The sequence below is a fragment of the Camelina sativa genome, chromosome 11 (genome assembly GCF_030686135.1).
Source record: "Camelina sativa cultivar CO46 ecotype springtype chromosome 11, ASM3068613v1".
Taxonomy (NCBI): domain Eukaryota; kingdom Viridiplantae; phylum Streptophyta; class Magnoliopsida; order Brassicales; family Brassicaceae; genus Camelina; species Camelina sativa.
Window position 1 is genome coordinate 21982476 of NC_141890.1, and position 23210 is coordinate 22005685.

Sequence of the window (23210 nt, forward strand, 5' to 3'; positions counted from 1 at the left end):
TAGCTCACCTGGTCGCAAAACATAGCACACACAACCAAACACTCGTAAGTGATCAAATGTAGGTTTGTCATTAGTTAATACCTCAAATGGAGACACATCCTTTAGAATTTTTGTTGGTGTGCGGTTAATAAGATAACAAGCGGCTAGCACAGCATCTCCCCAAAACCTCTTTGGAACCCTTGTGTGAAACATCATAGACCTTGCTACCTCCATCAGATGCCTATTCTTCCTCTCAGCCACTCCATTTTGTTGTGGTGTGTAAGGACAACTAGTTTGGTGAAGAATTCCATGTTTGGCTAGATATTGCTTAAAGGCATGGCTTGTGTACTCTCCACCATTATCTGATCTCAAAATTTTAATCTTGGCATGAAAGTGGTTAGTGACATAATTTTGAAAATTAGTAAAGGCCTCAAGAACTCTATCCTTAGAGGGAAGCAAAGTTATCCAAGTATATTTTGATTTTTCATCAATAAAAGTCACAAAATATTTTTGATTATCTCTAGATAAGCAAGGAGATGTCCAAACATCAGAATGAATTAAATCAAAACATTTTTCATAAATAGTAATAGATTTAGGAAAAACAGCCTTGCAATGTTTACCAAGAATACAAGCCTCACACTCATCATTTTGAAAAGAAACATTAGGAAATATTAAAGATAAAGCTCTTGTGTGAGGGTGTCCTAGCCTAGCATGTAAAATAGAATCACTAGGTTTCATAATAACTGAATTAAAACAAGATACATTAGAAGATAAGTTCAAGTCCTCAAGCACATAGAGGTCATCCTTGGATCCTCCTTGACCAAGAACCTTACTTGTCTCAATATCCTGAAAATGAACATTGTTAGGACCAAATATAGCATAACAATTTAAATCAGTAGTGGCTCTCTTAACTGATAGCAAGTTAGAAGTAAAGTTTGGCATATAAAATGCCTTAGTCTCCTTATCAAATAGTTTCAAGTTTCCAATGCCTTTAACTGGTACTTTCTCACCATTTGCTATTATCACATTACCATTAGCAGGTTTAATATCACTAATTAGCCTAGAATCACTAATCATGTGATGGGATGCACCAGAATCAACTATGAGGGGTTTAATTTTGTTTGAGGCAAGAAACGCCTTACCGGTGGCCTCTTTGATGGCTTTGATGAGCGCATCAAGGTCGGACCGCCTTACCAGCTCGGACGATGCTGCAGCAAGAGCAGTTCCACTGGTCACTTGTTGAGGTTGCTCAGAGATTGATGACCCCCCCATGGCTACTGCTTGATGAGCTCTCGGTGGTCCTCCGCGGTTTGGTCGTCCACCTCGGATGGTACCCGGCGGTGGTGCTAGATGAGGGTGTAGAATCCAGCAGCGGCTCTTGAAGTGACCAAGCTTCTTACAATGCTCACAAAATGGCGGGTTGTTCTTGTCCTCCGGCTTGTAGTAGCCCTTGTTTGCTGATGCTGTCTCAGCTTTGTTAGCGGTCACAAGTTCTCCCTTGCCGCCAAACAATCCCATGGAGCCATGCTCCTTTTGAATTTGGTTACAGACATCATCAAGGCTAGGGAGCTTGTCCGACCGTAGAATATGCTTGATAAGGTCATTGTAGGAGGGGTTCAAGGTCAAGAGAAGGCCGAACACCTTATCTTGTTCACGCCTCTCATTCAGAATGGCCGGATCTATAGTCGCCGGCCGGAGCATCTCTAGTTCAGCCCAAAGGGACCTAAACTTCCCAAAGTGCTTGGTGAACTCCATGTCTTCTTGGTTGAGGTTGTTGATGGCCCTCTTAATCTCAAAAATTCGGTTTACATTTGTAACATTCCCAAAAACATTCTTGAGAGTGTCCCACAAGTCTTTTGCTGTCTCGCAATAAGAGTAAGCTTCAAGTATAGGTGCATCTAGGGAGTTTTGAATGATAGCTAGGACTCCCTGATCTTCTTGAAACCACTTGTTCTTCTCATCGACAAGATCCTTGCCGTCTTTGGTGGTCTCGCCACTAGGAGCTTCGCTCGTCTCAACATGGGACCAAAGTCCTCGGCCGCATAGGGCTGTCTTTGTGGTTCTAGCCCACAGTAAGTAATTCTCTCCCTTGAGAGTAACTGGAACAATGAGAGTTTTGGTAGTTTCCATGGAAAAAGATGAAGAGACCGTTGGTTAAAGCTATTGTCCAACGGTTAAAGAAAGAAGATTCAAGAACAAGAAATTTCAAGAACAAGAAAGAGAATGCGGAAGGGAGTGATGGAGATTTGAGGCAAGAACAGAATCAAATCTGCTCTGATACCATGTAAGTTTGAGAGTAGAGTAATCAAGAGATTATGGAAGAGAGTGAAATCGTGTAAAGAGTGAGGAGAGTGAACGATTGAGAGAGAGAGTGTTGGAGAAAGAGAATAAACTCTTTTCTTACTTGAATTAGAACATACTTACAAACCATATATAGAGCTATACAAAGAGGATATTCTTTCCTAGGGTTCTATGTGCACATTAATGAGAGATAGCGACATCTCCTTATTCCTACATGTGACTAAACCTTTGACTTCCCACTTGCAAGTTGCCTAACGGCTATAATAGAAGGATCTCGATGAAGGGAGATCGTTGGGAGCTCTCCTTAGTGGATTGGGCTTATGAGATACGAGATGGCTTGGTCAGCCCATAGGTTGTCGATCGTACGGACGTCCGTACGGTTGTACGGACGGTGGTGGCCAAGGTGGTGTGCCAAACTCATAGAAAATATTGATTCGAAGCACTAAACAGCTTTGTTACTGTATCTAGGGTCAGAATGTGTGACAATCCAATATATTTGACTAATTGTAAGAGTTCAGGATGAATTTGGAGTGTTTAGACAACACTTACACCCGTTTTGTCCCAAAACAAGCTTAAACCGAGAAAACAGGCTAAAACCAAGAGAAAACATTCATTCGAAGCAGTAAAAAGCTTTTGTACTCTTTCTAGGGTCAAAATATGTAACAATCTAATGCATTTGACTAATTATAAGAATTCGGGTTGAATGTGGAGAGGTTAGACAACACTTATACCCATTTAGTCCCAAAACAGGCTTAAAACGCGAAAACAGGCTAAAACCGAGAAAACATTAATTTGAAGCAGTAAACAGCTTTGTTTGTGTTTCTTGGGTCAAAATGTGTGACAATCCAATGTATTTGACTTATTGTAACAGCTCGGAATGAATTTGGAGTGTTTATACACCAAATATAACGATTTTTTCCCGAAACAGGCTAAAACCGAGAAAATATTGATTCGAAGCACTAAACAGCTTTGTTACTGTATCTAGGGTCAGAATGTGTGACAATCCAATATATTTGACTAATTGTAAGAGTTCAGGATGAATTTGGAGTGTTTAGACAACACTTACACCCGTTTTGTCCCAAAACAAGCTTAAACCGAGAAAACAGGCTAAAACCAAGAGAAAACAGGCTAAAACCAAGAGAAAACATTCATTCGAAGCAGTAAAAAGCTTTTGTACTCTTTCTAGGGTCAAAATATGTAACAATCTAATGCATTTGACTAATTATAAGAATTCGGGTTGAATTTGGAGTGGTTAGACAACACTTATACCCATTTAGTCCCAAAACAGGCTTAAAACGCGAAAACAGGCTAAAACCAAGAAAACATTAATTTGAAGCAGTAAACAGCTTTGTTTGTATTTCTTGGGTAAAAATGTGTGACAATCCAATGTATTTGACTTATTGTAAGAGTTCGGAATGAATTTGGAGTGTTTATACACCACATATACCGATTTTGTCCCGAAACAGGCTCAAACCGAGAAAACATTGATTCTAAGCACTAAACAGCTTTGTTACTGTTACTAGGGTCAGAATGTGTGAAAATCCAATGTATTTGACTAATTGTAAGAGGTTGGGATGAATTTGGAGTGTTTAGACAACACTTACACCCGTTTTATCCCAAAACAAGCTTAAACCGAGAAAACAGGCTAAACCAAGAGAAAACATTTATTCGAAGAATTAAAAGGTTTTTTACTCTTTCTAGGGTCAAAATATGTAACAATCTAATGCATTTGACTAATTATAAGAGTTCGGGTTGAATTTGGAGTGGTTAGACAACACTTAGACCCATTTTGTTCCAAAACAGGCTTAAAACGAGAAAACAGGCTAAAACCGAGAAAACATTAATTTGAAGCAGTAAACAGCTTTGTTTGCGTTTCTTGGGTCAAAATGTGTGACAATCCAATGTATTTGACTTATTGTAAGAGCTCGGAATGAATTTGGAGTGTTTATACACCAAATATAACGATTTTGTCCCAAAACAGGCTAAAACCGAGAAAATATTGATTCGAAGATCTAAACAGCTTTGTTAGTGTATCTAGGGTCAGAATATGTGACAATCCAATATATTTGACTAATTGTAAGAGTTCAGGATGAATTTGGAGTGTTTAGACAACACTTACACCCGTTTTGTTCCAAAACAAGCTTAAACCGAGAAAACAGGCTAAAACCAAGAGAAAACATTTATTCGAAGCAGTAAAAAGCTTTTGTACTCTTTCTAGGGTCAAAATATGTAACAATCTAATGCATTTGACTAATTATAAGAATTCAGGTTGAATTTAAAGTGGTTAGACAACACTTATACCCATTTTGTCCCAAAACAGACTTAAAACGAGAAAACAGGCTAAAACCGAGAAAACATTAATTTGAAGCAGTAAACCGCTTTTTTGTGTTTCTTGGGTCAAAATGTGTGATAATCCAATGTATTTGACTTATTGTATGAGTTCGGAATGAATTTGGAGTGTTTATACACCACATATACCGATTTTGTCCCAAAACAGACTAAAACTGAGAAAACATTGATTCAAAGCACTAAACAGATTTGTTACTGTTCCTAGGGTCAGAATGTGTGACAATCCAATGTATTTAACTAATTGTAAGAGTTTGGGATGAATTTGGAGTGTTTAGACAACACTTCAACCCCTTTGATCTCAAAACAAGCTTAAACCGAGAAAAAAGGCTAAAACCAAGAGTGAACATTGATTCAAAGCAGTAAAAAGCTATGTTACTCTTTATAGGGTCAAAATATGTAACAATATAATGCATTTGACTAATTATAAGAGTTCAGGTTGAATTTGGAGTGGTTAGACAACACTTATACCCATTTTGTCCCAAAACAGGCTTAAAACGAGAAAACAGGCTAAAACCGAGAAAACATTAATTTGAAGCAGTAAACAGCTTTGTTTGCGTTTCTTGGGTCAAAATGTGTGACAATCCAATGTATTTGACTTATTGTAAGAGCTCGGAATGAATTTGGAGTGTTTATACACCAAATATAACGATTTTGTCCCAAAACACGCTAAAATCGAGAAAATATTGATTCGAAGCACTAAACAGCTTTGTTAGTGTATCTAGGGTCAGAATATGTGACAATCCAATATATTTGACTAATTGTAAGAGTTCAGGATGAATTTGGAGTGTTTAGACAACACTTACACCCGTTTTGTTCCAAAACAAGCTTAAACCGAGAAAACAGGCTAAAACCAAGAGAAAACATTTATTCGAAGCAGTAAAAAGCTTTTTTACTCTTTCCAGGGTCAAAATATGTAACAATCTAATGCATTTGACTAATTATAAGAGTTCGGGTTGAATTTGGAGTGGTTAGACAACACTTATACCCATTTTGTCCCAAAACAGGTTTAAAACGAGAAAACAGGCTAAAACCGAGAAAACATTAATTTGAAGCAGTAAACAGCTTTGTTTGTGTTTCTTGGGTCAAAAGGTGTGACAATCCAATGTATTTGACTTATTGTAAGAGTTCAGAATGAATTTGGAGTGTTTATACACCACATATACCGATTTTGTCCCGAAACAGGCTAAAACCGAGAAAACATTGATTCTAAGCACTAAACAGCTTTCTTACTGTTACTAGGGTCAGAATGTGTGAAAATCCAATGTATTTGACTAATTGTAAGAGGTTGGGATGAATTTGGAGTGTTTAGACAACACTTACACCCGTTTTATCCCAAAACAAGCTTAAACCGAGAAAACAGGCTAAAACCAAGAGAAAACATTTATTCGAAGAATTAAAAGGTTTTTTACTCTTTCTAGGGTCAAAATATGTAACAATCTAATGCATTTGACTAATTATAAGAGTTCGGGTTGAATTTGGAGTGGTTAGACAACACTTATACCCATTTTGTCCCAAAACAGGCTTAAAACGAGAAAACAGGCTAAAACCGAGAAAACATTAATTTGAAGCAGTAAACAGCTTTGTTTGTGTTTCTTGGGTCAAAATGTGTGACAATCCAATGTATTTGACTTATTGTATGAGTTCGGAATGAATTTGGAGTGTTTATACACCAAATATAACGATTTTGTCCCAAAACAGACTAAAACTGAGAAAATATTGATTCGAAGATCTAAACAGCTTTGTTAGTGTATCTAGGGTCAGAATATGTGACAATCCAATATATTTGACTAATTGTAAGAGTTCAGGATGAATTTGGAGTGTTTAGACAACACTTAAACCCCTTTGATCCCAAAACAAGCTTAAACCGAGAAAACAGGCTAAAACCAAGAGAAAACATTTATTCGAAGCAGTAAAAAGCTTTTGTACTCTTTCTAGGGTCAAAATATGTAACAATCTAATGCATTTGACTAATTATAAGAATTCGGGTTGAATTTGGAGTGGTTAGACAACACTTATACCCATTTTGTCCCAAAATAGGCTTAAAACGAGAAAACAGGCTAAAACCGAGAAAACATTAATTTGAAGCAGTAAACAGCTTTGTTTGTGTTTCTTGGGTCAAAATGTGTGACAATCCAATGTATTTGACTTATTGGATGAGTTCGGAATGAATTTGGAGTGTTTATACACCACATATACCGATTTTGTCCCAAAACAGACTAAAACTGAGAAAACATTGATTCAAAGCACTAAACAGCTTTGTTACTGTTCCTAGGGTCAGAATGTGTGACAATCCAATGTATTTAACTAATTGTAAGAGTTTGGGATGAATTTGGAGTGTTTAGACAACACTTAAACCCCTTTGATCCCAAAACAAGCTTAAACCGAGAAAAAAGGCTAAAACCAAGAGTGAACATTGATGCAAAGCAGTAAAAAGCTATGTTACTCTTTATAGGGTCAAAATATGTAACAATCTAATGCATTTGACTAATTATAAGAGTTCAGGTTGAATTTGGAGTGGTTAGACAACACTTATACCCATTTTGTCCCAAAACAGGCTTAAAACGAGAAAACAGGCTAAACCCGAGAAAACATTAATTTGAAGCAGTAAACAGCTTTGTTTGTGTCTCTTGGGTCAAAATGTGTGACAATCCAATGTATTTGACTTATTGTAAGAGTTCGGAATGAATTTAGAGAGTTTATACACCAAATATAACGATTTTGTCCCGAAACAGGCTAAAACCGAGAAAATATTGATTCGAAGCACTAAACAGCTTTGTTACTGTATCTAGGGTCAGAATGTGTGACAATCCAATGTATTTGACTAATTGTAAGAGTTCAGGATGAATTTGGAGTGTTTAGACAACACTTACACCCGTTTTGTCCCAAAACAAGCTTAAACCGAGAAAACAGGCTAAAACCAAGAGAAAACATTTATTCGAAGCAGTAAAAAGCTTTTTTACTCTTTCTAGGGTCAAAATATGTAAAAATCTAATGCATTTGACTAATTATAAGAGTTCGGGTTGAATTTGGAGTGGTTAGACAACACTTATACCCATTTTGTCCCAAAACAGGCTTAAAACGAGAAAACAGGCTAAAACCGAGAAAACATTAATTTGAAGAAGTAAACAGCTTTGTTTGTGTTTCTTAAGTCAAAATGTGTGACAATCCAATGTATTTGACTTATTGTAAGAGTTCAGAATGAATTTGGAGTGTTTAGACACCACTTATACCCATTTTGTCCCGAAACAGGCTAAAACCGAGAAAACATTGATTCGAAGCAGTAAATAGCTTTGTTACTGTTACTAGGGTCAGAATGTGGGAAAATCCAATGTATTTGACTAATGGTAAGAGGTTGGGATGAATTTGGAGTGTTTAGACAACACTTACACCCGTTTTATCCCAAAACAAGCTTAAACCGAGAAAACATTAATTTGAAGCAGTAAACCGCTTTTTTGTGTTTCTTGGGTCAAAATGTGTGACAATCCAATGTATTTGACTTATTGGATGAGTTCGGAATGAATTTGGAGTGTTTATACACCACATATACCGATTTTGTCCCAAAACAGACTAAAACTGAGAAAACATTGATTCAAAGCACTAAACAGCTTTGTTACTGTTCCTAGGGTCAGAATGTGTGACAATCCAATGTATTTAACTAATTGTAAGAGTTTGGGATGAATTTGGAGTGTTTAGACAACACTTAAACCCCTTTGATCCCAAAACAAGCTTAAACCGAGAAAAAAGGCTAAAACCAAGAGTGAACATTGATGCAAAGCAGTAAAAAGCTATGTTACTCTTTATAGGGTCAAAATATGTAACAATATAATGCATTTGACTAATTATAAGAGTTCAGGTTGAATTTGGAGTGGTTAGACAACACTTATACCCATTTTGTCCCAAAACAGGCTTAAAACGAGAAAACAGGCTAAACCCGAGAAAACATTAATTTGAAGCAGTAAACAGCTTTGTTTGTGTCTCTTGGGTCAAAATGTGTGACAATCCAATGTATTTGACTTATTGTAAGAGTTCGGAATGAATTTAGAGAGTTTATACACCAAATATAACGATTTTGTCCCGAAACAGGCTAAAACCGAGAAAATATTGATTCGAAGCACTAAACAGCTTTGTTACTGTATCTAGGGTCAGAATGTGTGACAATCCAATGTATTTGACTAATTGTAAGAGTTCAGGATGAATTTGGAGTGTTTAGACAACACTTACACCCGTTTTGTCCCAAAACAAGCTTAAACCGAGAAAACAGGCTAAAACCAAGAGAAAACATTTATTCGAAGCAGTAAAAAGCTTTTTTACTCTTTCTAGGGTCAAAATATGTAAAAATCTAATGCATTTGACTAATTATAAGAGTTCGGGTTGAATTTGGAGTGGTTAGACAACACTTATACCCATTTTGTCCCAAAACAGGCTTAAAACGAGAAAACAGGCTAAAACCGAGAAAACATTAATTTGAAGAAGTAAACAGCTTTGTTTGTGTTTCTTAAGTCAAAATGTGTGACAATCCAATGTATTTGACTTATTGTAAGAGTTCAGAATGAATTTGGAGTGTTTAGACACCACTTATACCCATTTTGTCCCGAAACAGGCTAAAACCGAGAAAACATTGATTCGAAGCAGTAAATAGCTTTGTTACTGTTACTAGGGTCAGAATGTGGGAAAATCCAATGTATTTGACTAATGGTAAGAGGTTGGGATGAATTTGGAGTGTTTAGACAACACTTACACCCGTTTTATCCCAAAACAAGCTTAAACCGAGAAAACAGGCTAAAACCAAGAGAAAACATTTATTTGAAGCAGTAAAAAGCTTTTTTACTCTTTCCAGGGTCAAAATATGTAACAATCTAATGCATTTGACTAATTATAAGAGTTCGGGTTGAATTTGGAGTGGTTAGACAACACTTATACCTATTTTGTCCCAAAACAGGCTTAAAACGAGAAAACAGGCTAAAACCGAGAAACCATTAATTTGAAGCAGTAAACAGCTTTGTTTGTGTTTCTTGGGTCAAAATGTGTGACAATCCAATGTATTTGACTTATTGGATGAGTTCGGAATGAATTTGGAGTGTTTATACACCACATATACCGATTTTGTCCCAAAACAGACTAAAACTGAGAAAACATTGATTCAAAGCACTAAACAGCTTTGTTACTGTTCCTAGGGTCAGAATGTGTGACAATCCAATGTATTTAACTAATTGTAAGAGTTTGGGATGAATTTGGAGTGTTTAGACAACACTTAAAGCCCTTTGATCCCAAAACAAGCTTAAACCGAGAAAAACATTTATTCGAATCAGTAAAAAGCTTTTTTACTCTTTCTAGGGTCCAAATATGTAACAATCTAATGCATTTGACTAATTATAAGAGTTCGGGTTGAATTTGGAGTGGTTAGACAACACTTATACCCATTTTGTCCCAAAATAGGCTTAAAACGAGAAAACAGGCTAAAACCGAGAAAACATTAGTTTGAAGCAGTAAACAGCTTTGTTTGTGTTTCTTGGGTCAAAATGTGTGATAATCCAATGTATTTGACTTATTGTATGAGTTCGGAATGAATTTGGAGTGTTTATACACCACATATACCGATTTTGTCCCAAAACAGACTAAAACTGAGAAAACATTGATTCAAAGCACTAAACAGATTTGTTACTGTTCCTAGGGTCAGAATGTGTGACAATCCAATGTATTTAACTAATTGTAAGAGTTTGGGATGAATTTGGAGTGTTTAGACAACACTTAAACCCCTTTGATCTCAAAACAAGCTTAAACCGAGAAAAAAAGGCTAAAACCAAGAGTGAACATTGATTCAAAGCAGTAAAAAGCTATGTAACTCTTTATAGGGTCAAAATATGTAACAATCTAATGCATTTGACTAATTATAAGAGTTCAGGTTGAATTTGGAGTGGTAAGACAACACTTATACCCATTTTGTCCCAAAACAGGCTTAAAACGAGAAAACAGGCTAAAACCGAGAAAACATTATTTTGAAGCAGTAAACAGCTTTGTTTGCGTTTCTTGGGTCAAAATGTGTGACAATCCAATGTATTTGACTTATTGTAAGAGCTCGGAATGAATTTGGAGTGTTTATACACCAAATATAACGATTTTGTCCCGAAACAGGCTAAAACCAAGAAAATATTGATTCGAAGCACTAAACAGCTTTGTTAGTGTATCTAGGGTCAGAATATGTGACAATCCAATATATTTGACTAATTGTAAGAGTTCAGGATGAATTTGGAGTGTTTAGACAACACTTACACCCGTTTTGTTCCAAAACAAGCTTAAACCGAGAAAACAGGCTAAAACCAAGAGAAAACATTTATTCGAAGCAGTAAAAAGCTTTTGTACTCTTTCTAGGGTCAAAATATGTAACAATCTAATGCATTTGACTAATTATAAGAATTCAGGTTGAATTTGGAGTGGTTAGACAACACTTAGACCCATTTGGTCCCAAAACAGGCTTAAAACGAGAAAACAGGCTAAAACCGAGAAAACATTAATTTGAAGCAGTAAACAGCTTTTTTTGTGTTTCTTGGGTCAAAATGTGTGACAATCCAATGTATTTGACTTATTCTATGAGTTCGGAATGAATTTGGAGTGTTTATACACCACATATACCGATTTTGTCCCAAAACAGACTAAAACTGAGAAAACATTGATTCAAAGCACTAAACAGCTTTGTTACTGTTCCTAGGGTCAGAATGTGTGACAATCCAATGTATTTAACTAATTGTAAGAGTTTGGGATGAATTTGGAGTGTTTAGACAACACTTAAACCCCTTTGATCCCAAAACAAGCTTAAACCGAGAAAAAGGCTAAAACCAAGAGTGAACATTGATTCAAAGGAGTAAAAAGCTATGTTACTCTTTATAGCGTCAAAATATGTAACAATCTAATGCATTTGACTAATTATAAGAGTTCAGGTTGAATTTGGAGTGGTTAGACAACACTTATACCCATTTTGTCCCAAAACAGGCTTAAAACGAGAAAACAGGCTAAAACCGAGAAAACATTAATTTGAAGCAGTAAACAGCTTTGTTTGTGTTTCTTGGGTCAAAATGTGTGACAATCCAATGTATTTGACTTATTGTAAGAGCTCGGAATGAATTTGGAGTGTTTATACACCAAATATAACGATTTTGTCCCGAAACAGGCTAAAACCGAGAAAATATTGATTCGAAGCACTAAACAGCTTTGTTACTGTATCTAGGGTCAGAATGTGTGACAATCCAATATATTTGACTAATTGTAAGAGTTCAGGATGAATTTGGAGTGTTTAGACAACACTTACACCCGTTTTGTCCCAAAACAAGCTTAAACCGAGAAAACAGGCTAAAACCAAGAGAAAACATTCATTCGAAGCAGTAAAAAGCTTTTGTACTCTTTCTAGGGTCAAAATATGTAACAATCTAATGCATTTGACTAATTATAAGAATTCGGGTTGAATTTGGAGTGGTTAGACAACACTTATACCCATTTAGTCCCAAAACAGGCTTAAAACGCGAAAACAGGCTAAAACCGAGAAAACATTAATTTGAAGCAGTAAACAGCTTTGTTTGTGTTTCTTGGGTAAAAATGTGTGACAATCCAATGTAGTTGACTTATTGTAAGAGTTCGGAATGAATTTAGAGTGTTTATACACCACATATACCGATTTTGTCCCGAAACAGGCTAAAACCGAGAAAACATTGATTCTAAGCACTAAACAGCTTTGTTACTGTTACTAGGGTCAGAATGTGTGAAAATCCAATGTATTTGACTAATTCTAAGAGGTTGGGATGAATTTGGAGTGTTTAGACAACACTTAAACCCCTTTGATCCCAAAACAAGCTTAAACCGAGAAAACAGGCTAAAACCAAGAGAAAACATTTATTCGAAGAATTAAAAAGGTTTTTTACTCTTTCTAGGGTCAAAATATGTAACAATCTAATGCATTTGACTAATTATAAGAGTTCAGGTTGAATTTGGAGTGGTTAGACAACACTTATACCCATTTTGTCCCAAAACAGGCTTAAAACGAGAAAACAGGCTTAAAACGAGAAAACAGGCTAAAACCGAGAAAACATTATTTTGAAGCAGTAAACAGCTTTGTTTGCGTTTCTTGGGTCAAAATGTGTGACAATCCAATGTATTTGACTTATTGTAAGAGCTCGGAATGAATTTGGAGTGTTTATACACCAAATATAACGATTTTGTCCCGAAACAGGCTAAAACCGAGAAAATATTGATTCGAAGCACTAAACAGCTTTGTTAGTGTATCTAGGGTCAGAATATGTGACAATCCAATATATTTGACTAATTGTAAGAGTTCAGGATGAATTTGGAGTGTTTAGACAACACTTACACCCGTTTTGTTCCAAAACAAGCTTAAACCGAGAAAACAGGCTAAAACCAAGAGAAAACATTTATTCGAAGCAGTAAAAAGCTTTTGTACTCTTTCTAGGGTCAAAATATGTAACAATCTAATGCATTTGACTAATTATAAGAATTCGGGTTGAATTTGGAGTGGTTAGACAACACTTAGACCCATTTTGTCCCAAAACAGGCTTAAAACGAGAAAACAGGCTAAAACCGAGAAAACATTAATTTGAAGCAGTAAACAGCTTTTTTTGTGTTTCTTGGGTCAAAATGTGTGACAATCCAATGTATTTGACTTATTGTATGAGTTCGGAATGAATTTGGAGTGTTTATCAACCACATATACCGATTTTGTCCCAAAACAGACTAAAACTGAGAAAACATTGATTCAAAGCACTGAACAGCTTTGTTACTGTTCCTAGGGTCAGAATGTGTGATAATCCAATGTATTTAACTAATTGTAAGAGTTTGGGATGAATTTGGAGTGTTTAGACAACACTTAAACCCCTTTGATCCCAAAACAAGCTTAAACCGAGAAAAAGGCTAAAACCAAGAGTGAACATTGATTCAAAGCAGTAAAAAGCTATGTTACTCTTTATAGCGTCAAAATATGTAACAATCTAATGCATTTGACTAATTATAAGAGTTCAGGTTGAATTTGGAGTGGTTAGACAACACTTATACCCATTTTGTCCCAAAACAGGCTTAAAACGAGAAAACAGGCTAAAACCGAGAAAACATTATTTTGAAGCAGTAAACAGCTTTGTTTGCGTTTCTTGGGTCAAAATGTGTGACAATCCAATGTATTTGACTTATTGTAAGAGCTCGGAATGAATTTGGAGTGTTTATACACCAAATATAACGATTTTGTCCCGAAACAGGCTAAAACCGAGAATATATTGATTCGAAGCACTAAATATTGACCATGTTACTTAAGACTTGGAGGTTGTCCGTACGGACGTCCGTACGATCGTCCTGATGGCCACCCTTAAGGTTGAGGCCTATTGAGAGAAATGAGAAGGCTTGGGGTTGGAAACAATACCAAGCCCATTAGAAGGATCTCGAAGAAGAATGTGACCGTTGGAGGATAAGAGTCACGAGATAGCTTCCCTTAGGGAGACAAGGTCACGTCGCTTTCTATCTTGGGATCGCTCCCTTCTCTCTCTTCATGTCTCTATCTACAAGTTGTCGAGTTGGTGGAATTGGTAACCTAGTTTTCATTCTATTTAAGGCCTTTGGCCGACATTGTAAAAGCTATTCTAATTCAAGCTCTCATTTTATCTCACATTCTCTCTAATTTGCTTCCGCATACTCAATTTAAACCAACATGGTATCAGAGCAAGTTTATTGATCCATGGTTCTATAAACTTTCTCCTCTTCTTTTTCTTGTTCTTATTTGATTCTACTTTGCATTCTCTACTCGTATACTACTCCTTTACTCTATTCTTCATTCTACTCACTCATTCGCGCTTCATTCTATCCGCTACTCTATCGTTTTTCTCGCTACTCTACCTAACAATGGACAACAACAAGCCTATTGTTACCCCGGTGGTGCTCAAAGGAGCAAACTACCTGTTGTGGAAAAGAACCACAAAGACCGCTCTCAGTGGCCGAGGACTTTGGATCCATGTAGAAACGGACCAACTCCCCAAGAAAGCCACTAAGGAGGACGGTAAAGAAGGAACGGAAGAAGACAAGGAGGCTGATCTCGAGAAGGAAGTCAAGTGGTTCCAAGAAGATCAGACCGTGCTTGCCATTCTCCAAAACTCGCTAGACGCACCGATTCTTGAAGCCTACTCGTACTGCGAGACGGCCAAAGAACTATGGGAGACGCTAGCGAATGTGTATGGGAACGTGACCAACTTGACTCGGGTATTTGAGGTCAAGAAGGCTATCAACGGTCTCCATCAAGAAGACTTGGAGTTTACCAAGCATTTTGGGAAGTTCCGGTCATTGTGGGCCGAGTTGGAGATGCTCCGGCCAAGTACTATCGATCCGGCCATCCTCAATGAACGAAAGGAGCAAGACAAGGTGTTTGGTCTCCTGCTCACTCTCAATCCGGCGTTCAATGACCTGATTAAGCACATCCTCCGTGGAGACAAGCTACCTACTCTTGAAGACGTGTGTTCTCAAGTGCAAAAGGAACAAGGTTCACTTGGTCTCTTTTGTGGAAAGGACGACTTGGCTACCGCGAACAAAGGAGTCTACAAGCAAGATGACCGGAAAACAATGGTGTGCGACCATTGCAAGAAGAAGGGACACATGAAGGACAAGTGCTGGATCCTTCACCCTCATCTCAAACCGGCTAAGTTCAAGGCGCATATCTCGCAAGAAGGACCAAGCGGCCAAGGTTTCGGTGCAGCAAACCAAGGCAACGCGGCGGCTACGGCCATGGCGGCTTCTCTTGGAGATCTTGTGAGGAAATCAGACCTGGAGGCCCTCATCAAGTCCATCGCAGCCCTAAAGGAATCTGGTATCACTTTCTTCGCTTCACAACCTAGTAAAACGCTTGTTGTAGACTCGGGTGCTTCTCATCACATGATAAGTAACCCGAGCCTTATACACAACATAAAGCCGACTGTGGGAAATGTGATTATTGCAAATGGGGATAGGATACCAGTTAAAGGTGTAGGAGATTTAAAGTTGTTTGATAAGAACTCAAAGGCCTTCTTTATGCCTACTTTTACTTCTAACCTATTATCGGTTAAGAGAGCTACAACCGATTTGAATTGTTATACCATATTTGGTCCTAACAGTGTGCATTTTCAGGATATTGAGACTGGCAAGATTCTTGGAGGTGGAGATGCTAAGGGAGATCTCTATGTCCTAGAGAAAAACTCATCAAGTTCACCTAATATGTTTTCTTTTAAATCGGACCTTAGTAGTATTTCAAGTGAAGTGTGGCATGCTAGACTAGGCCACCCTCACTCTAGAGCTTTTCAATTAATGTTGCCTAAATTTTCTTTTGATAGTTCAAGTTGTGAACCTTGTATTCTTGGCAAACATTGCAAATCGGTTTTCCCTAAATCTACTACCATTTATGAACATTGTTTTGACTTAGTACATTCTGATGTTTGGACCTCACCATGCCTATCTAGAGACAATAACAAGTATTTTGTGACTTTTATTGATGAAAAATCAAAATATACTTGGCTCACATTGTTACCATCTAAAGATAGGGTTTATGATGCATTTGTTAATTTTCAGAATTATGTTACTAATCATTTCAATGCAAAAATAAAGGTACTAAGATCAGATAATGGGGGAGAGTACATCAGTCATAGACTCAAAGATCATTTGTCCAAACACGGCATTCTACAACAAACGAGTTGTCCATATACGCCCCAACAGAATGGCGTGGCCGAGAGGAAGAACCGGCACCTTATGGAAGTGGCGAGGTCGATGATGTTCCAAACCAATGTCACCAAACGATTCTGGGGAGATGCTGTCATGACGGCTTGCTACTTGATTAATAGGACTCCTACCAAAGTTCTACAAGACAAATCTCCATATGAGGTACTCAATCAATTTAAACCATCTTTGGATCACTTACGCGTTTTCGGGTGTGTATGCTTTGTTTTGGTTCCAGGGGAACAAAGGACTAAGCTCGACGCCAAAAGCACCAAATGTATGTTCATTGGCTACTCGACAAGTCAGAAGGGCTATAAGTGCTATGATCCAGCTGCTGGCCGCCTACATATCTCTCGAGAAGTGCGGTTCCTTGAACACCAAGGATACTATGCGACAAAGGATTGGGACAGTCTCAAGGATCTCTCTCGGTCCAACTCTGATCGTTCGGCCAACCTACGGTTCCTCCTCGATCACCTCGGCATCACCACTCCATCAAGCCCGTCGAGCCATGCTCAGCCTACTCCGACCTCACATGAACCGGATGTACCCGCTATCTCACCCGTAGAAGAAGAAGTTCAAGAAAATGCCTCCGTGCCGCTTGTTCCTCCTCCGGCTGAACCATGTGCCGAGCCTACTCATGAGGACAATGATCATCTCGTGACCTCAACCGATGCTCTCCCACGGGAATCTATGGTTGCTCTTCCCCGGCGAAGTCAACGTCTAAAGTTTCATCCTTCGACATGGAAAGATAAGCGGGTCTACTACAACAATCAGGCCGTGGCCCATCCTATCCAAGCGGTGTGTTCACTTGACCTGGTTCCTCAGGAACACGCTGCCTTCCTCACCAAGATTGATGCTCAATTCGTTCCTCAAACCTATGATGAAGCCAAAGAGCACAAAGAGTGGCTAGCGGCGGTTGATGCTGAGACCGATGCTATGATCCGGAACCACACTTGGGACGAAGCGGATCTTCCCAAGGGAAAGAAGGTGGTCAGCTCAAAATGGGTCTTCACAATTAAGTACCTGAGCAATGGCGACGTGGAGCGCTATAAGGCTCGCCTTGTGGCTCGCGGTTTCACACAAACATACGGTACCGACTATACGGACACGTTTGCCCCGGTCGCCAAGCTGCACACCGTTCGTGTCGTTCTCTCCTTGGCTACAAACCTCTCGTGGGACCTTTGGCAGATGGACGTCAAGAATGCCTTCCTTCAGGGGGAGCTTGAAGAAGAAGTGTATATGCACCCACCTCCGGGCTTCGCACATCTTGTGGCTCCGGGCAAAGTTCTCCGCCTTCGCAAGGCCATCTACGGCCTCAAACAATCCCCTCGGGCGTGGTACCACAAACTCAGCTCGACACTTCGCACCAATGGTTTTCGACGCTCGGAAGCCGACCACACATTGTTCACTCTACGGACTGCCGGCGGTCGCGTCGTGGTGCTCGTCTATGTCGATGATATAATCATCACTGGCGATGACAAGGAAGGTATTTCCACTACCAAGACTCTCCTTCACTCAGCCTTTGACATCAAGGACCTCGGCGAACTGAAATATTTTCTTGGGATTGAAATCTCCCGATCGCCGGAAGGACTCTTTCTCTCCCAACGGAAGTACACGCTGGACTTGCTCAAGGAAACTGGTAAGCTGGGGGCTAAACCGGTCTCTACGCCACTAGAAGAAGGCTACCAGGTCAAGCGAAAGGGGGAGATGAAGACGTTACCGAACAAGTTGGCTGAGCCATATGAGGACGTGGGCAGATATAGGCGGCTGGTTGGGAAGCTGATTTACCTCACCATCACACGGCCGGATCTGTGCTATGCTGTGAACCAAGTAAGCCAGCACATGAAAGCACCAACAAACTTTGATTGGAACACTGTTGAGAGGATCCTATGCTATCTAAAGGGAAGCCCTGGCCGCGGCATTTGGATGGGAAAGAACAACAATACCGAGCTTGTTGGCTATTGCGACGCGGATTATGCGGGCGACACAACCGATAGAAGGTCTACAACAGGATACTGTACGTTTGTTGGTGGGAACCTAGTCACTTGGAAGTCGAAGAAACAGAAGGTGGTGTCTCAATCAAGTGCCGAGTCAGAATATAGGGCCATGAAGAAGCTCACAAACGAGCTAACTTGGCTCAAAGGTCTTCTCAAGGACCTTGGAGTGGAGATAGATGAACCCATCACTATGCACTGTGACAACAAGGCTGCAATACATATAGCAACCAACTCTGTTTTCCATGAGAGGACCAAGCATATCGAAGTAGACTGCCACACAGTGCGAGAGAAGATTGAAGAAGGGGTTGTCTTACCGTGTCACACGCCGAGCAAGGACCAACTGGCCGATATTTTCACAAAAGCCACTAGTCCACAGATTTGCGAGTATATCTCTAGCAAACTTGGACTAGTCGATCCTACACATCCATGAGAAGACTCCTCTAACCCGTGGAGAGCACACTCTTTTCCTTGATATGGTTTTGTCCCATGTGGTTTTCCATATTAAGGTTTTTAACGAGGTGGTCTTGTGCGGGTTCCAAGCTTAGCCGTTTCACTTGGCTAAGCTTGAGGGGGAGTATTGACCATGTTACTTAAGACTTGGAGGTTGTCCGTACGGACGTCCGTACGATCGTCCTGATGGCCACCCTTAAGGTTGAGGCCTATTGAGAGAAATGAGAAGGCTTGGGGTTGGAAACAATACCAAGCCCATTAGAAGGATCTCGAAGAAGAATGTGACCGTTGGAGGATAAGAGTCACGAGATAGCTTCCCTTAGGGAGACAAGGTCACGTCGCTTTCTATCTTGGGATCGCTCCCTTCTCTCTCTTCATGTCTCTATCTACAAGTTGTCGAGTTGGTGGAATTGGTAACCTAGTTTTCATTCTATTTAAGGCCTTTGGCCGACATTGTAAAAGCTATTCTAATTCAAGCTCTCATTTTATCTCACATTCTCTCTAATTTGCTTCCGCATACTCAATTTAAACCAACACTAAACAGCTTTGTTACTGTATCTAGGGTCAGAATATGTGACAATCCAATGTATTTGACTAATTGTAAGAGTTTGGGATGAATTTGGAGTGTTTAGACAACACTTAAACCCATTTTATCCCAAAACAAGCTTAAACCGAGAAAACAGGCTAAAACCAAGAGAAAACATTGATTCAAAGCAGTAAAAAGCTATGTTACTCTTTCTAGGGTCAAAATTTCTAACAATCTAATGCATTTGACTAATTATAAGAGTTCAGGTTGAATTTGGAGTGGTTAGACAACACTTAGACCCATTTGGTCCCAAAACAGGCTTAAAACGAGAAAACAGGCTAAAACCGAGAAAACATTAATTTGAAGCAGTAAACAGCTTTTTTGTGTTTCTTGGGTCAAAATGTGTGACAATCCAATGTATTTGACTTATTCTATGAGTTCGGAATGAATTTGGAGTGTTTATACACCACATATACCGATTTTGTCCCAAAACAGACTAAAACTGAGAAAACATTGATTCAAAGCACTAAACAGCTTTGTTACTGTTCCTAGGGTCAGAATGTGTGACAATCCAATGTATTTAACTAATTGTAAGAGTTTGGGATGAATTTGGAGTGTTTAGACAACACTTAAACCCCTTTGATCCCAAAACAAGCTTAAACCGAGAAAAAGGCTAAAACCAAGAGTGAACATTGATTCAAAGCAGTAAAAAGCTATGTTACTCTTTATAGCGTCAAAATATGTAACAATCTAATGTATTTGACTAATTATAAGAGTTCGGGTTGAATTTTGGAGTGGTTAGACAACACTTATACCCATTTTGTCCCAAAACAGGCTTAAAACGAGAAAACAGGCTAAAACCGAGAAAACATTATTTTGAAGCAGTAAACAGCTTTTTTTGTGTTTCTTGGGTCAAAATGTGTGACAATCCAATGTATTTGACTTATTCTATGAGTTCGGAATGAATTTGGAGTGTTTATCAACCACATATACCGATTTTGTCCCAAAACAGACTAAAACTGAGAAAACATTGATTCAAAGCACTAAACAGCTTTGTTACTGTTACTAGGGTCAGAATGTGTGAAAATCCAATGTATTTGACTAATTGTAAGAGGTTGGGATGAATTTGGAGTGTTTAGACAACACTTAAACCCCTTTGATCCCAAAACAAGCTTAAACCGAGAAAAAAGGCTAAAACCAAGAGAAAACATTTATTCGAAGAATTAAAAAGGTTTTTTACTCTTTCTAGGGTCAAAATATGTAACAATCTAATGCATTTGACTAATTATAAGAGTTCAGGTTGAATTTGGAGTGGTTAGACAACACTTATACCCATTTTGTCCCAAAACAGGCTTAAAACGAGAAAATAGGCTTAAAACGAGAAAACAGGCTAAAACCGAGAAAACATTATTTTGAAGCAGTAAACAGCTTTGTTTGCGTTTCTTGGGTCAAAATGTGTGACAATCCAATGTATTTGACTTATTGTAAGAGCTCGGAATGAATTTGGAGTGTTTATACACCAAATATAACGATTTTGTCCCGAAACAGGCTAAAACCGAGAATATATTGATTCGAAGCACTAAACAGCTTTGTTACTGTATCTATGAACCGGCACACACACTTGTCCGTACGACCGTACGGACGTCCGTACGACCAACCAACGGGCCATCCCCAAATAGAAGTCTTCATGAGCCCAATCCACCAAAGAGATCCTCCAACGGTCGCCATTCATCTCGATCCTTCCTTTGTAGCCGTTGGAGCAAGTTGTAAGAGAGAAGAGGAGATCACATGTTAGAATAAGGAGATGTCGCTTTCTCCTCATATTAGTGTGCATAGGATCCTAAGAGAATATCCTATTTGTATATGTCTTTAAATAGTTTGTAAGTATCATACTAATAGAAGTAAGAAAAGAGTTTATTCTCTTTCTCCAACACTCTCTCTCTCAATCGTTCACTCTCCTCACTCTTTACACGATTTCACTCTCTTCCATAATCTCTTGATTACTCTACTCTCAAACTTACATGGTATCAGAGCAGATTTGATTCTGTTCTTGCCTCAAATCTCCATCACTCCCTTCCGCATTCTCTTTCTTGTTCTTGAAATTTCTTGTTCTTGAATCTTCTTTCTTTAACCGTTGGACAATAGCTTTAACCAACGGTCTCTTCATCTTTTTCCATGGAAACTACCAAAACTCTCATTGTTCCAGTTACTCTCAAGGGAGAGAATTACTTACTGTGGGCTAGAACCACAAAGACAGCCCTATGCGGCCGAGGACTTTGGTCCCATGTTGAGACGAGCGAAGCTCCTAGTGGCGAGACCACCAAAGACGGCAAGGATCTTGTCGATGAGAAGAACAAGTGGTTTCAAGAAGATCAGGGAGTCCTAGCTATCATTCAAAACTCCCTAGATGCACCTATACTTGAAGCTTACTCTTATTGCGAGACAGCAAAAGACTTGTGGGACACTCTCAAGAATGTTTTTGGGAATGTTACAAATGTAAACCGAATTTTTGAGATTAAGAGGGCCATCAACAACCTCAACCAAGAAGACATGGAGTTCACCAAGCACTTTGGGAAGTTTAGGTCCCTTTGGGCTGAACTAGAGATGCTCCGGCCGGCGACTATAGATCCGGCCATTCTGAATGAGAGGCGTGAACAAGATAAGGTGTTCGGCCTTCTCTTGACCTTGAACCCCTCCTACAATGACCTTATCAAGCATATTCTACGGTCGGACAAGCTCCCTAGCCTTGATGATGTCTGTAACCAAATTCAAAAGGAGCATGGCTCCATGGGATTGTTTGGCGGCAAGGGAGAACTTGTGACCGCTAACAAAGCTGAGACGGCATCAGCAAACAAGGGCTACTACAAGCCGGAGGACAAGAACAACCCGCCATTTTGTGAGCATTGTAAGAAGCTTGGTCACTTCAAGAGCCGCTGCTGGATTCTACACCCTCATCTAGCACCACCGCCGGGTACCATCCGAGGTGGACGACCAAACCGCGGAGGACCACCGAGAGCTCATCAAGCAGTAGCCATGGGGGAGTCATCAATCTCTGAGCAACCTCAACAAGTGACCAGTGGAACTGCTCTTGCTGCAGCATCGTCCGAGCTGGTAAGGCGGTCCGACCTTGATGCGCTCATCAAAGCCATCAAAGAGGCCACCGGTAAGGCGTTTCTTGCCTCAAACAAAATTAAACCCCTCATAGTTGATTCTGGTGCATCCCATCACATGATTAGTGATTCTAGGCTAATTAGTGATATTAAACCTGCTAATGGTAATGTGATAATAGCAAATGGTGAGAAAGTACCAGTTAAAGGCATTGGAAACTTGAAACTATTTGATAAGGAGACTAAGGCATTTTATATGCCAAACTTTACTTCTAACTTGCTATCAGTTAAGAGAGCCACTACTGATTTAAATTGTTATGCTATATTTGGTCCTAACAATGTTCATTTTCAGGATATTGAGACAAGTAAGGTTCTTGGTCAAGGAGGATCCAAGGATGACCTCTATGTGCTTGAGGACTTGAACTTATCTTCTAATGTATCTTGTTTTAATTCGGTTATTATGAAACCTAGTGATTCTATTTTACATGCTAGGCTAGGACACCCTCACACAAGAGCTTTATCTTTAATATTTCCTAATGTTTCTTTTCAAAATGATGAGTGTGAGGCTTGTATTCTTGGTAAACATTGCAAGGCTGTTTTTCCTAAATCTATTACTATTTATGAAAAATGTTTTGATTTAATTCATTCTGATGTTTGGACATCTCCTTGCTTATCTAGAGATAATCAAAAGTATTTTGTGACTTTTATTGATGAAAAATCAAAATATACTTGGATAACTTTACTTCCCTCTAAGGATAGAGTCCTTGAGGCCTTTACTAA